The 13,184-nt window shown below is 36.7% G+C and overlaps 1 pseudogene; it reads left to right on the plus strand.

Annotated features, from left to right (window-relative positions):
• Positions 1-8,831: 8,831 nt before the first annotated feature.
• On the plus strand, positions 8,832-12,942 carry LOC103935672 (annotated as a pseudogene).
• Positions 12,943-13,184: the final 242 nt, after the last annotated feature.

Genomic DNA, 13,184 nt, shown 5'->3' on the forward strand with positions numbered 1-13,184 from the left:
ATCTAAAACTTTCGAGAGAAAATAACATTTAAAATGTCAGTTGGCTTAACATAGAAAGCCGTTGACTAAGTGAGAAAAATTAACTAAACTCAAAACTAAGACTCACCGATCGTTTGTGTTCAATATATACATGCATGTTTAAGCTGGAGAGAGAAGTAAGCTCTTTTAAATTTACAACAGAAACTAAACTCAGAAGTACATTCTCAGGTGGCCTTGGTCTTTCTCATCATCCACTTGATTCCTTTCTCAGCAACCACAAATCCCAGAAATAGCAATTTATTTGTACAAAAATGCATTTTTCAGATTCATATACAACTTATTTTCTTCAACACGCTCAAAACTTTCCTCAAATCTATTAGACCTTCTTCTTTGGTCTTGCTATAGATTAAAATATCGTCCAAATAAGCTACAACAAAGAGACCAATAAAAGTATGAAAAACCTGATTCATAAGTATCATCAAGGTACTTGTTGCGTTAGAAGTCAAAAAGAGTTAAAAACATCAAAAATGCTTGCAAGAGAAATAATGTTATCATAGTATAGTCGGCTCTAAGGTCCTTCTCCACAAGAATTATTGAAAACAGTTTATTTGTAAAACTAATTCTTAAATAAATATTTAAAACATAGTTTAGAGAAGATTAATTTTATGGCTTAAAATAATACAAACGAATTTTAAAAAGCTTGCTCTAGCAAAGTCGTTCTCCACAAAGATTATTGAAAACAATTTATATTTAAAACTAGTTCTTAAATAGTAGTATAAAACAGAGTTTAGAGAAGATTAACTTTATTTTATGACTCGGAACAATATTACGAATTTTAAAAACAATTTAAAGAAATCGGTAATAGGAAAAATAAACTAAAAGAAAACGGTTTTGAAAATCAATTTAAAAGACATTAGGTTCCACTGTCACCTTAACAGTCCTAAGTTGTCACATCCTCGCCCGGACCCCCACCACATTCCCAGCTCGACTCCACCGTAGCACGATATTGTCTGCTTTGGGCCTCGACCATGCCCTCACGGTTTTGTTTCTGGGAACTCACACGAGAACTTTCCAATAGGTCACTCATCCTAGGATTGCTCTCGCGCAAACTCGCTTAACTTTGGAGTTCTGATGGAATCCAAAGCCAGTGAGTTCACAAAATGGCTCGTGCTAGGTAGAGATGGGAATATACATATAAGGCTTACAAGATTCATTCCCCTAGGCAATGTGGGATGTTAAAATCCATCCCCCTTAAGAGCCCGACGTCCTCGTCAGCACACTTCGACTAGGGATTGGCTCTGATACCAAATTGTCACATCCCTGCCCGGGCCCCCACCACATCCCAAGCTCGACTCCACCGTAGCACGATATTGTCCGCTTTGGGCCACGACCACACCCTCATGGTTTTGTTTCTAGGAACTCACATGAGAACTTCCAAGTGGGTCACCCATTCTGGGATTGCTTTCGTGCGAACTCACTTAACTTCGGAGTTCCGATGGAATCTGAAGCCAGTGAGTTCCCAAAAGGCCTCGTGCTAGGTAGAGATGGGAATATACATATAAGGCTTACAGGATCCACTCCCTTGGGCGATGTGGTATGTTATTATAATATATTTTATCCTCGAGTGCACTAAAATGATTATTTTTCCCTTGTGAGCCTTGTGACGTGGATGTATGTATATAGTCTTCAATCATTTTTCCATCGATGTGAGTAAGTGGTATTCAACGTTACAAGAATGTGGATGCAAATTAGGGCCGAGTCGGGTACGTAGTGGAGATGTTGTAAAGGAATAAAGGAATTGGGTTAGGTTTAATTGCATGAATCCAAAGCATGCAGCCCAATTAGGGGTTGAGGCCATTTTAATATGGCCAACCCGCGGCCACACACACACGCACACGTGCAACCTATATCCTTTCTCTCTTTCTCGAATTTTCTTCCCTGTCCGTACAACTGAGAGCATTCATCCTCAAACTAAACCAAAACTCTACGGATTGAACTTGGTGTTTCCAGATTCTTACTCTTCTCAAACCCTAGAACACGGTGATACCTTTTGTTAAGTGGTTTGACTTCGAAAACCCGAGACTCTATAAGCTCTGACGAAAGTTGTAATTTTCTCCGACGTGATCGCGAAGGTTTTAGCTAGTTTTGGGACTTAATAAGGTGCTATTCTTGCTCCACTACTTTGGAACAATTTTAAAGCAGTTTTGATGTTGGGACACTTGGGATTATCGAGTTGCAGATTTGGCCAGACTATCGAATAATTTTTTGACCATATACCGTTAGTTTAATGCCTCTAAATAGGTAAGAACATGTTCTACTCGTTTAGAGCTTCATTTTGGTATAATTTTCATGAAATTTGGTTGAAAAACAAAGAAGATATTAAGGATTAAGAATTTTCCAGTTTCCAGCGACGCAGACGGCGGCCGGCGACGGAATCCGATGAACCATCGGAGAAGACAGAGCATATTCTATCAACTTTGATAGAATACTCTTAACGGCGTCAGATATATTTAACAGAATATCCTATTATTTAACAGCATATTCCCTAACTGCGTTAGGGTTATCGTCAACGTGCTAGGCACGTGACCGTGTGTGGCCAGCGCATATGGCCGTGCCTTGGCTGGCGCGTAGGGGCGTGTGAGATGTTGAAAAATTATTCTAAAAATATGAGGATGCTCGGGGTGTTGAGTAGGCCACGATAGTATATTCAAACACCACAATTGAGCAACGTATGAGAAGTTATTTCATAGTGATGGTTATGTGCTTAAAAATAATATTAAAATAGTTGTTTCACATATAGGTCAGACATTTCCAGAGGACATGCACAGCCAAGCGAGACTTGGGGGTTACGACCCGGCTATATACCAGTGAGTGGGCTTTTGGGTTATATATATATATATATATATATTTATACACACACACACACACACACACACACATATCTATATATATACATATATACATATATATGCCTTATGTTTCCCAGAAACTATTTAAATGGTTTTTACATTTTAAATGCCATGTCGTATGCATTACATATTAGAATATGCTTTAATCTAGCTGTGCATTTTGCTGCTCGATGTTGTGGACGCTCATGTAAGCTTCAAGTGAGTATATAGCGATGGTTGTGATGGTAGTGTGTATGATTATGATAAGCTGCTTTCAGTGATTTATATCCTACACCCCGGTGGTGTTAGTGCTCCGCCCAAGGGTAGGGCCTAGCCTTCACGTGATTGTCCACCTCCCACACCATACACTCACCTTGGATCCAAGGTAGGTGCCAACTTGTCGTACAGACCACATTAGGTGGTTCTGACTCGTAGGTGACTTGCGATACTTTGCACAGCCTTCACGTGATCATAGCACTTGAGTGTACTTATTTACACCTAACCTATTGTACAAACCACATAGGTGGTTCCAACTCATGTGCAGGATTTGATTTGATTGTTGAGTTATAGATTCAGCCGTACATGTCACGTTAGGTGACTCCAACTGATATGTCACTTTATATTAGTGCAAGTCACCTAGCTTACTTATTCATGGTTGAGATGATTGTCATGGCATATACATGATTTGGTTATTCTTGAGTATAGTTTTCATATATGTTTACAGTATTATTTTTTGGGAAACTTATAAGGGTTTTACAGTGAGAGGTTATTACATTTGAAAAGATAATTGGTTTTGAAAGTTTTGCTTTTGCCCACTCACACTTTCTGTTTTACGCCCTTCCAGGTTCTAGATAGAAGTTCGTATCGGTAGCTCACGAGGACTTCACGGTAGTTCTGATAGACATTCACTAGTGTAGGGTTTCTTTTATGATATGTATAATTAGTAATTAAACTTCTGGACTGCATTCTGATACCTACGCTCTGATTATATGTGTCCTTTACTCTAAAGATTTTCACTCACACTGATATGTTAGTCTAGTGTAATTAGTTAGCAAGTTTTTATTTATCCGTATTTTCATATCACATTCACTTCCGCACAGCGTACATGGCTACGTCACCCTCACGTGACAGCCATCATGCCTTGATTGGGGACAAGCTGTGTCATAAGTAGTTATCTTAATTACTTATGGATTACCATGCATATTTTGAAGGTTAGGTTTCCTAAAGTGTGTTCTACATGGACCTCCAATCTAGATAGTATATCAAACATGCAACCTGTCTGGACGTTCGGATTAATTCTGAACATGAAAGACTCATTAAACTTTATGAAAACCCTTCGAAAAAATATGCAATCCTTAAGGCGTGATATTCGTCCTAAGTGAACTTACAATTATTAACCACAAGAAGCCATACCAATTTCAGGGAACATTTCGACCAAAATTGCATCAAACTACTTTTCTAAACATCCTAGTGGTAGTAAGCCTTAAGACAAATAGATACTTTCAACACGATGATTAATAATTCAAAACATGCATGCATAATATCATAAGTAAATGGAAAATAAATTACATATTCTTGCTAAGCCCCGTGGCCTTGTTGAGCAAAAGAAAGTTAGTTACGCATACTCATAATTAAAAAACAAGAAATATCATTAAGAAGTAAAAGAAGGAAAACACCTTGTATCAAAGTAACAATCGTCAAAACCCTAGTCGAAACCCTAGTCGAATTTTGCATAGTAATGCGTAGAGAATCACAATGGCTGGCTAGGCCTTATTTATACTAAATAAATTCTCCCTAGAAAAGGTCTTCTAAAAACTAGGAAACAAAATAACTTAAGATAGACTCGGAGAAACACACTCCTACACTAGTGTGGAGAATCTGCCCAATTAACAGATCTGCCACTTTCATAGCTTAAAACACCTCCAAAGTAAGCCCAAGAAGTCTATTTTTAAAGCTTGAGTTGTCCGTAGCATATTTGCAAAATGGCCCATTGCCACAAAACACCATCATGGATGCCAAACAGCCTAAATAAGCTTAAAACGTCACTTTGACAACTTCAAATGCTGGTCCTTTATTTCTCCACCGCAATTAAAAGTTTGTCATAAAAATCTGAAACTTTGATACAAATAAGTTGAGAAACTCACGAATAGACCTGGCAATTTATTACACGACCCGTTAACACGACACGTAAACGACACGAAAATAACGGGTTTCGGGTCAACACGATAACTAATCGGGTCATTATTGGGTCACACGATAATAACCCGTTAATAACGGGTCCTTAACAGGTTTACACGAAAGTGACACGCGGGTAACCTGTTTCGACACGATAAGAAAAATGCTATTTTGATGATTTTAATTTTTTAAACTACTAAAAAAAAACTTACTATAAAATGCAATAGATATAATGAATATGTATATATTGTTTATTAATTATTATTCTATTATTATTTTATATAAATTTTAAAATTTAAGTTTTATTTATTTATTTATTTTTATAATATATTATAGGCAAAGATTGAGATTAAAAATCATAAAACACATTAAAAATAAAAATATCAAGTAATTTAAAAATACCAAAAACATAAAAAAATTATAATAATTAATTTCCCGCCTAATATTTCAAGAGTTTCATCTATTTCCCACCTAATGTTTGGGAAATTTTGCAACCTATATCCATCCATTTCCTACCTAATGTTTAACCCAAAGAAAAAAATTAACCAGCTTTTTTTATTTTTATCTCTTACTAATTGAAACATAGTCTAATTAACCCAAAAAATATATAAATAATTAATATATTTATTCCAAGTCATCAAAATGATAAGATTCACTAACGCTTAAAGTTTATTTATACTTTCATTAAGTATAACATCAACGCGTATCCCATCAAAATGATGAAAGTATGAATAAACTCTTAAGTGTTAGTGAATTTATTGTTTTGACGGGATAAGTATCCTACATAACTAATTTCAACAATCCAACCGTCAAACTTGTTTATACATGCTTCGAGATCGCATACTCCAAAAATTGCAAAAAAATACATTCAGAGATGAAGTAATGAGACAAAACTTTTCAACGGTTATAAACGAAAAATTACGATTTAACGGTTATTTTAACTCCGATTTTGATGACTTTTTACAGCTACACTCCTTGACCTTATATGAATACAATGAATGAATTCGATCTTCAATTTAAAATATTTACACTAGTGTATACCACAAATCTTAAGTTATACTTAATGAAAATATAAATAAACTCTTAAGTGTTAGTTAATATATCGTTTTGATGGGATACGCATCCTATGAAACTAATTTCAATGATCCAACCGTCAAATTTGTTTATACATGATTCGAGATCACATACACCAAAAATTACAAAAAAAAAAAAACATTCAGAGATCAAGTAACGAGACAAAACTTTTCGACGGTTATAAACGAAAAATCACGATTTAACGGTTATTATAACTCCGATTTTGATGATATTCTACAGGTACACTCCTCGACCTTATATAAATACAATGAATGAATTCGATCTTCAATTTAAAATATTTACACTAGTGGATACCACAAAATCTTATGTTATACTTGATGAAAGTATAAATAAACTCTTAAGTGTTAGTGAATCTATTGTTTTGATGGGATACGCATCTTAGAAACTAATTTCAACGATCCAACCATCAAACTTGTTTATATATGCTTCAAGATCGCATACGCCAAAAATTGCAAAAAACAAACATTCAGAGATCAAGTAATAAGACAAAACTTTTCAACGGTTATAAACAAAAAATCACGATTTAACGGTTATTTTAACTCCAATTTTGATGATTTTTTACAGCTATACTCCTTGAACCTAAACAAATACAATGAATGAATTCTATCTTCAATTTAAAATATTTACACTAGTGGATACCACAAAATCTTATGTTATACTTGATGAAAGTATAAATAAACTTTTAAGTGTTAGTGAATCTATCGTTTTGATGTGATACGCATCCTACGAAACTAATTTCAATGATCCAACCGTCAAACTTGTTTATATATGCTTCGAGATCGCATACGCCAAAAATTGAAAAAAAACAAACATTCAGAGATCAAGCAATGAGACAAAACTTTTCGACGGTTATAAACGAAAAATCACGATTTAACGGTTATTATAACTCCGATTTTGATGATTTTTTACAGCTACACTCCCTGATCCTAAATAAATACAATGAATGAATTCGATCTTCAATTTAAAATATTTACACAAGTGGATACCACAAAATCTTATGTTATACTTGATGAAAGTATAAATAAATTCTTAAGTGTTAGTGAATCTATTGTTTTGATGAGATACGCATCCTACGAAACTAATTTCAACAATCCAACCATCAAACTTGTTTATATATGCTTCAAGATCGCATACGCCAAAAATTGCAAAAAAAAAAAAAAAACATTCAGAGATCAAGTAATAAGACAAAATTTTTCGACAGTTATACATGAAAAATCACGATTTAACGGTTATTTTAACTCTGATTTTGATGATTTTTTACAGCTACACTCCTTGACCCTAAACAAATACAATGAATGAATTCGATCTTTAATTTAAAATATTTACACTAGTGGATACCACAAAATCTTATGTTATACTTGATGAAAGTATAAATAAACTCTTAAGTGTTAGTGAATCTATCGTTTTGATGTGATATGCATCCTACGAAACTAATTTCAACGATCCAACCGTCAAACTTGTTTATATATGCTTCGAGATCGCATACGCCAAAAATTGCAAAAAACAAACATTCAGAGATCAAGTAATGAGACAAAATTTTTCGATGGTTATAAACAAAAAATCACAATTTAACGGTTATTGTAACTCCGATTTTGATGATTTTTTACAGCTACACTCCTTGACCCTAAATGAATACAATGAATGAATTCGATTTTCAATTTAAAATATTTACACTAGTGGATACCACAAAATCTTATGTTATACTTGATGAAAGTATAAATAAACTCTTAAGTGTTAGTGAATCTATCGTTTTGATGGGATACGCATCCTACGAAACTAATTTCAACGATCCAACCGTCAAACTTGTTTATATATGCTTCAAGATTGCATATGCCAAAAATTGCAAAAAAAACAAACATTCAGAGATCAAGTAATGAGACAAAACTTTTTGACGGTTATAAACGAAAAATTACGATTTAATGGTTATTTTAACTCCGATTTTGATGATTTTTTACAGCTACACTCATTGACCCTATATGAATACAATGAATGAATTCGATCTTCAATTTAAAATATTTACACTAGTGGATACCATAAAATCTTATGTTATACTTGATGAAAGTATAAATAAGTGTAGATTTTTAAAAATCTCATGAACAATGTTATTTATTTGAGTGAAAAATTAATAATAATAAGTGTGAAAAATGTAATCACACGTAATGAAAAATTTTACAACGTTCATTAAAGGGTCAACTCTGAAATTTAGTATGTATATACTAATTTAGTATTATGTTTTACATTTTTTTGGGTCAAATTATGTTTTTCTTTTCATTTTTATTGATTTAAAATATAATTTTCTTAACGGGTAACGGGTCGGGTCATATTACCTGATAATATTAACGGGTTGATTTCGGGTCGGGTCATATTACCTGTTTACTTTAACAAGTATTACACGACACGACCCGTTAAGCTATCGGGTATGAAACGAAAACGACACGAACACGAGAAACATGACACGAATGCCAGGTGTCACGAACATCCTCCAATTGAAATTACCCCCGAATTCATCCATTTGATCACTTTTTACTCAGAAGGAAGTCACAAGTCCTACATTAGAAATATAAACCAAAGTATTAAAATCGCACCAAAATAATTATCAAAACATACTAAAAATTAGATAAAATATATAATATAAAATTGACTCATCAAAATACTCTCAAAACAAAATAAAAACTAACAAACTAAAAGACTTAAACTCGACTAAGACAAAATTTGACTTTAAAATGTAAGCCATAGAAAACGTTAAAAATTGGAACATCTTGCGGACAAATGACCGCCGCCGCCTCCGCCGTCGCCGCTAAATGATTCTGCTTCTGTGCGCTGAGGTCTGGGCTGCACGCCCGGGACAGCTAAACAATGGCGGCAGCACCACCACCACCATCCCCCAACCCATCACCTTCCGCCATCTTCTCCCAAAAAGCCTCCAGACTCCCCGACGACACCGTCTTCTACGCCATCTTTCCCGACTCCTCCCTAACCTCCACCACCACCACCGCCTCACTCCAGTCCCTTCACCTCCAAATCCTCCAAACCCTCACTCCCCTCACTGCCGACTACATATGGCAGCACGAGTCCTTCACTCTCTCCCTCTCCACGCTCCCCAATACCTCATGCCTCTGCTCCGTCGACCGCCACCTCCCCCACCTCCACGGCAAGCTCCGCGTCGCCGACAACTTCGAAGACGAGTGGTTCACCGTCTTCCTCCTCTTCCACATTTCCTCCACCTTCCCCGACCTCTCAATCAGAGTCTGGGATTCCGACGGCGAGTTCCTCCTCATCGAAGCCGCCTATCACCTCCTTCGGTGGCTCAACCCCCAAAACAGCCTCAATCGTGTGTTTATTCGCCATGGACATCTCCACATCGTCCTTAAAGCTCGACTCCCGAACTCTACCCTTACGGACTCCTTGAATTTCATTGCGAATTTTGGGCAGGAGTCCCTTGCTGCTGAACCGGTCCAGATTGCGGTGAAGAATAGGATATCGGAGTATCCAGAAAGGGCGAGGAGGAATTTGTATGTGGGTAAGGTTAGGGTTCCTGTGGCGGTGGCGCAAGTCTTGAGTCAGGAACCGTGCCTGATTGCTCTAGCCGTTGAAGATTTCTACGACCGTGATATCGATACTATGAAGTACGCTGGGAAAATGCAGAGGTTCTTGAGCAGAGGGAGGGAAGAGTAGATGGTATGTGTATCGGTGAAGATGTCGAGGGCAATGTACGCGCAGCTGGTGCAGCAGGCGTTTCAGGCGCCCAAGTGTTATCCAATGCCAAACAGGAGCGAGGATAGGGCAGCATATATGGAGGCCGAATTGGGGATGAAGATTGCTTGCGGGATGGAGATGATGTATCAGCAGAGGAGAAAGGAGGGGTTGGAAGGGAAAGGGAGTAGTTGGGAGGCATTTAAGGAGAGCTTGGAGAGGAGTGGATACTTTGAAGGGTTGCTTCCCGGGTCGAAAGAATACCAGAGGTCGATGCAGAATGCAGAGGAGTATTATCGAAGTAGTGCTTTGTTTTCGAGGGGAAGGTAGTTTGGTTTTATCAATTGAAGTTTATTGTTATTCTGGTAGGAGATAGCATTTTTATGAATAGGGAACATGTAGTAATGTATAAGCATTACGCTTCTGTTGATAGAAGACATAAAGACTTAAATTCCATTCAAAATCATTTGCGTTTTAGATGCTGCGTAAATGGATGTTGGCGTTCTTTATTGTTGGCAATTAACGAAGGTGTTACTAATCTTGCAGTGATATGATGAGTGCGCCAGTGAGACGCATAGATGAAATTCCTGCTTTACCATATTCAGCTGATGATTTTAGGGGTCAAGAGGTTCCACCTTCTGACGATGATTCTTGGCTTTACAATGGAGAGGAGGAATTGAACTCAGAACTTGTGGAGAGACAAAAGGAGATGGAACATTATGACTCAAAAAAGAAAAAGAAGCAGAAATCAAAGGAGCAGGACGATGCTGGTCCATCATCCAGCTCTAACGTTGATGGGTTCAATCCTGGTGATATAGCAAAAACCATGCAGGCATTTGTCCAGAAGATGTCAAGCTACGAGGGAGCTGAGGTTCCAGAGAGCAGGTTAGTGTACTTCTATTTACGCGTCAATTGTTCATGAGTTTAGTTCCAATTTTTTTACCAAATACTGAAATAAGAGCACATTTACATCCATGTGAGCATAGATTCTAGTGTGGTGGCACCTAGATTTTTTAATGCTCGTACTCGTCATAATGTAGTGCAGTGGCTTTAGAGTCTCCTATCGAAGAAATAAACTTGCATATCATAGGTTTACAGTGAGTGAGCAACATCTGAATTCTGCATGCCGGATTCGTTGTACGTTCAGTAATTGTAGGATTAGACTGTGTGATTAAAGTTTCCGGCAAAGTACTTAAATCTGAGTGTGTGAATTTTGAGCCCATGTAACTCTAGCTTTGCTCAGTCTTACAGTACTGCTTGTGTAATCTTGAGTGAGTACCTGTCGTTACTTTAATACCAAGCTACAAGCTTGATTATGCAAATTGATTATTTCCATGTTCTAGTTATTCATGAAATTGATAAAGTTTCCCAATCATTAGACTCTGTATTAAGTCAGTTTTTAGATGTTGGTGAGTTTATTAAATGATTAAAATATGAGCACGGAGTTGATCGTTTTGTATTCTGTAATCATCTTTTGAAGGAACCTAACAGAAGTGGATTTTGACATGGACCGTTTTTATAAAGATCTAGAATCAATAATGAAGTTTGAAGGCAATGAGGATGCTGCTATTGATGATGATACTGAGGAAGGGTCCTCATCCGACATGGACTTCGGTGAGATGCGTATCTTTTTATCATTTCCTTTAATAGACTGAATTTTCAATTATTTTAATGTCCACAAAATTGAAAACTTTGTTAAACCGTGTGCGTGCACCAAAGGGAAAAAAACAAGGAACAAAAAGAAAACCAGACCCTAAGCGCACAGGTTCAATGGAAGGTCTTTTGTATTAAATTTAAACAACTATCAATAAATTATCAACATCTAAAAAATTCTTGAAAGGACATGGAGTCATTTCTAGAATGCAGGACAAACTGTTATCGGGCTTTGAGAAAAATCGATTTCAGCTTGTAGATGGAATTCTATTGCTCTTCCTTCTAAAGCAAGTTTGTTGGGGTTATTCATACATACCACCTAAAGGAAAGGGGCATAGCTTGCTGTCTGATTCCTTTCATGCCTTTATTTGTCCTCTCACTACCATCTAATAAACTGAAGGACCTTTGGCATAACCCTTCAAACCCCGAACAAAGGGAAAATGAGTTATGTTTGTTCATACACATTGAAATTGTGGGGCAACAACTAAGATTCTCCTTTCATCACTTGAGTAAAAATTGAAATTTCGTGCACAAAATGGGAGAGTATAGTGATATGTCGCACTCTATTTTCCATTCTGAAGGATGATCCAACTTTGTTATCTGATGCTTGTTTGTGATGTAATGATGGTGTGATTTGAGTTGCATGATCATAATATTGATAAGCTGCTTGGTTTGCTATTCACAGATGAATCCGAAGATGAGAGTGGGGATGAGAGTGGGGATGAATAAGTAAATTTAGCTTTCTAAAGTTTATCACACATAGAGGTGTCACTGAAAATTTTCAGCAAGACTCTTCTTTGTTGCTACACATGTGGTCTTACTGAAGTAATACTGCATGCATAGTTCCTCAGACTTGCACTAAATCACGCGCTTTTTCTTCCAAAGTGAACTTGGTTTTAATCGATAGCCTTTTTGTTCCTGGGGGTGATAAATGGATTGCATTTATGTATGCAGGGAACGTCGCATGCCACAGAAGATATGGAGGAGGATTTCACTCATGTAGATGTGGATGTGAATCTCGTAAAGAGTTTTCTCGATTCATTTTCTAGTCAACAAGGCCTTCCTGGTCCCGCTTCCAATTTGCTTGGGCTAATGGGTGTACAACTCCCACAAGATGATAACAAGGGCAAATGAAGATCACATTTAGGTTTAGAACCCAATTTTGTGTTTGGAGGACGGTAATGAGGAAAGCTTATGAAGTGCGGGTACCTCTTGATCGAGTTCACGGGGAGATTGTCATCCTATCCGAGTGTTGTTCTTAACCCTCTGTTGGAATTTTGTAACAACTCCCCCTTTTTGCACTCACTTTCTCGTTGTTTCGTAGTGATTATGTAGCACGTATTTGTATCTATTTTTTCGGTTTTTTGGACGTGAATGGAGTTATCAGCTATGTACCTTTTGTACAAAAGAAAATGAAAAAAGCACATGTTTTTCCCTGGTGAGCGGCCGGGTGCAGCTATTTTTTTTGTATTTGTATATCTACAAGAGAAAAAAAACGTCTGGGTTCTCTTTAAAAAGGGGACTTACATAGAATGGGTTCATTGTCTTTAAAAGTTTTTGAACATATTGTTTTAGTGAATCGGGATGCTACGTGTGTGGCAGTGACGTAAACTCGTTATATTGAAGTTGCTCTCTAAAAAAATAAAATTAAAAAGCGATTCCATTATGTTCTTCCCCACCCTAAACCATAACACCTAGAGG

The sequence above is a fragment of a genome, unplaced genomic scaffold (genome assembly GCF_019419815.1).
Source record: "Pyrus x bretschneideri cultivar Hongxiangsu unplaced genomic scaffold, Pyrus_bretschneideri_v1 Contig29, whole genome shotgun sequence".
Taxonomy (NCBI): domain Eukaryota; kingdom Viridiplantae; phylum Streptophyta; class Magnoliopsida; order Rosales; family Rosaceae; genus Pyrus; species Pyrus x bretschneideri.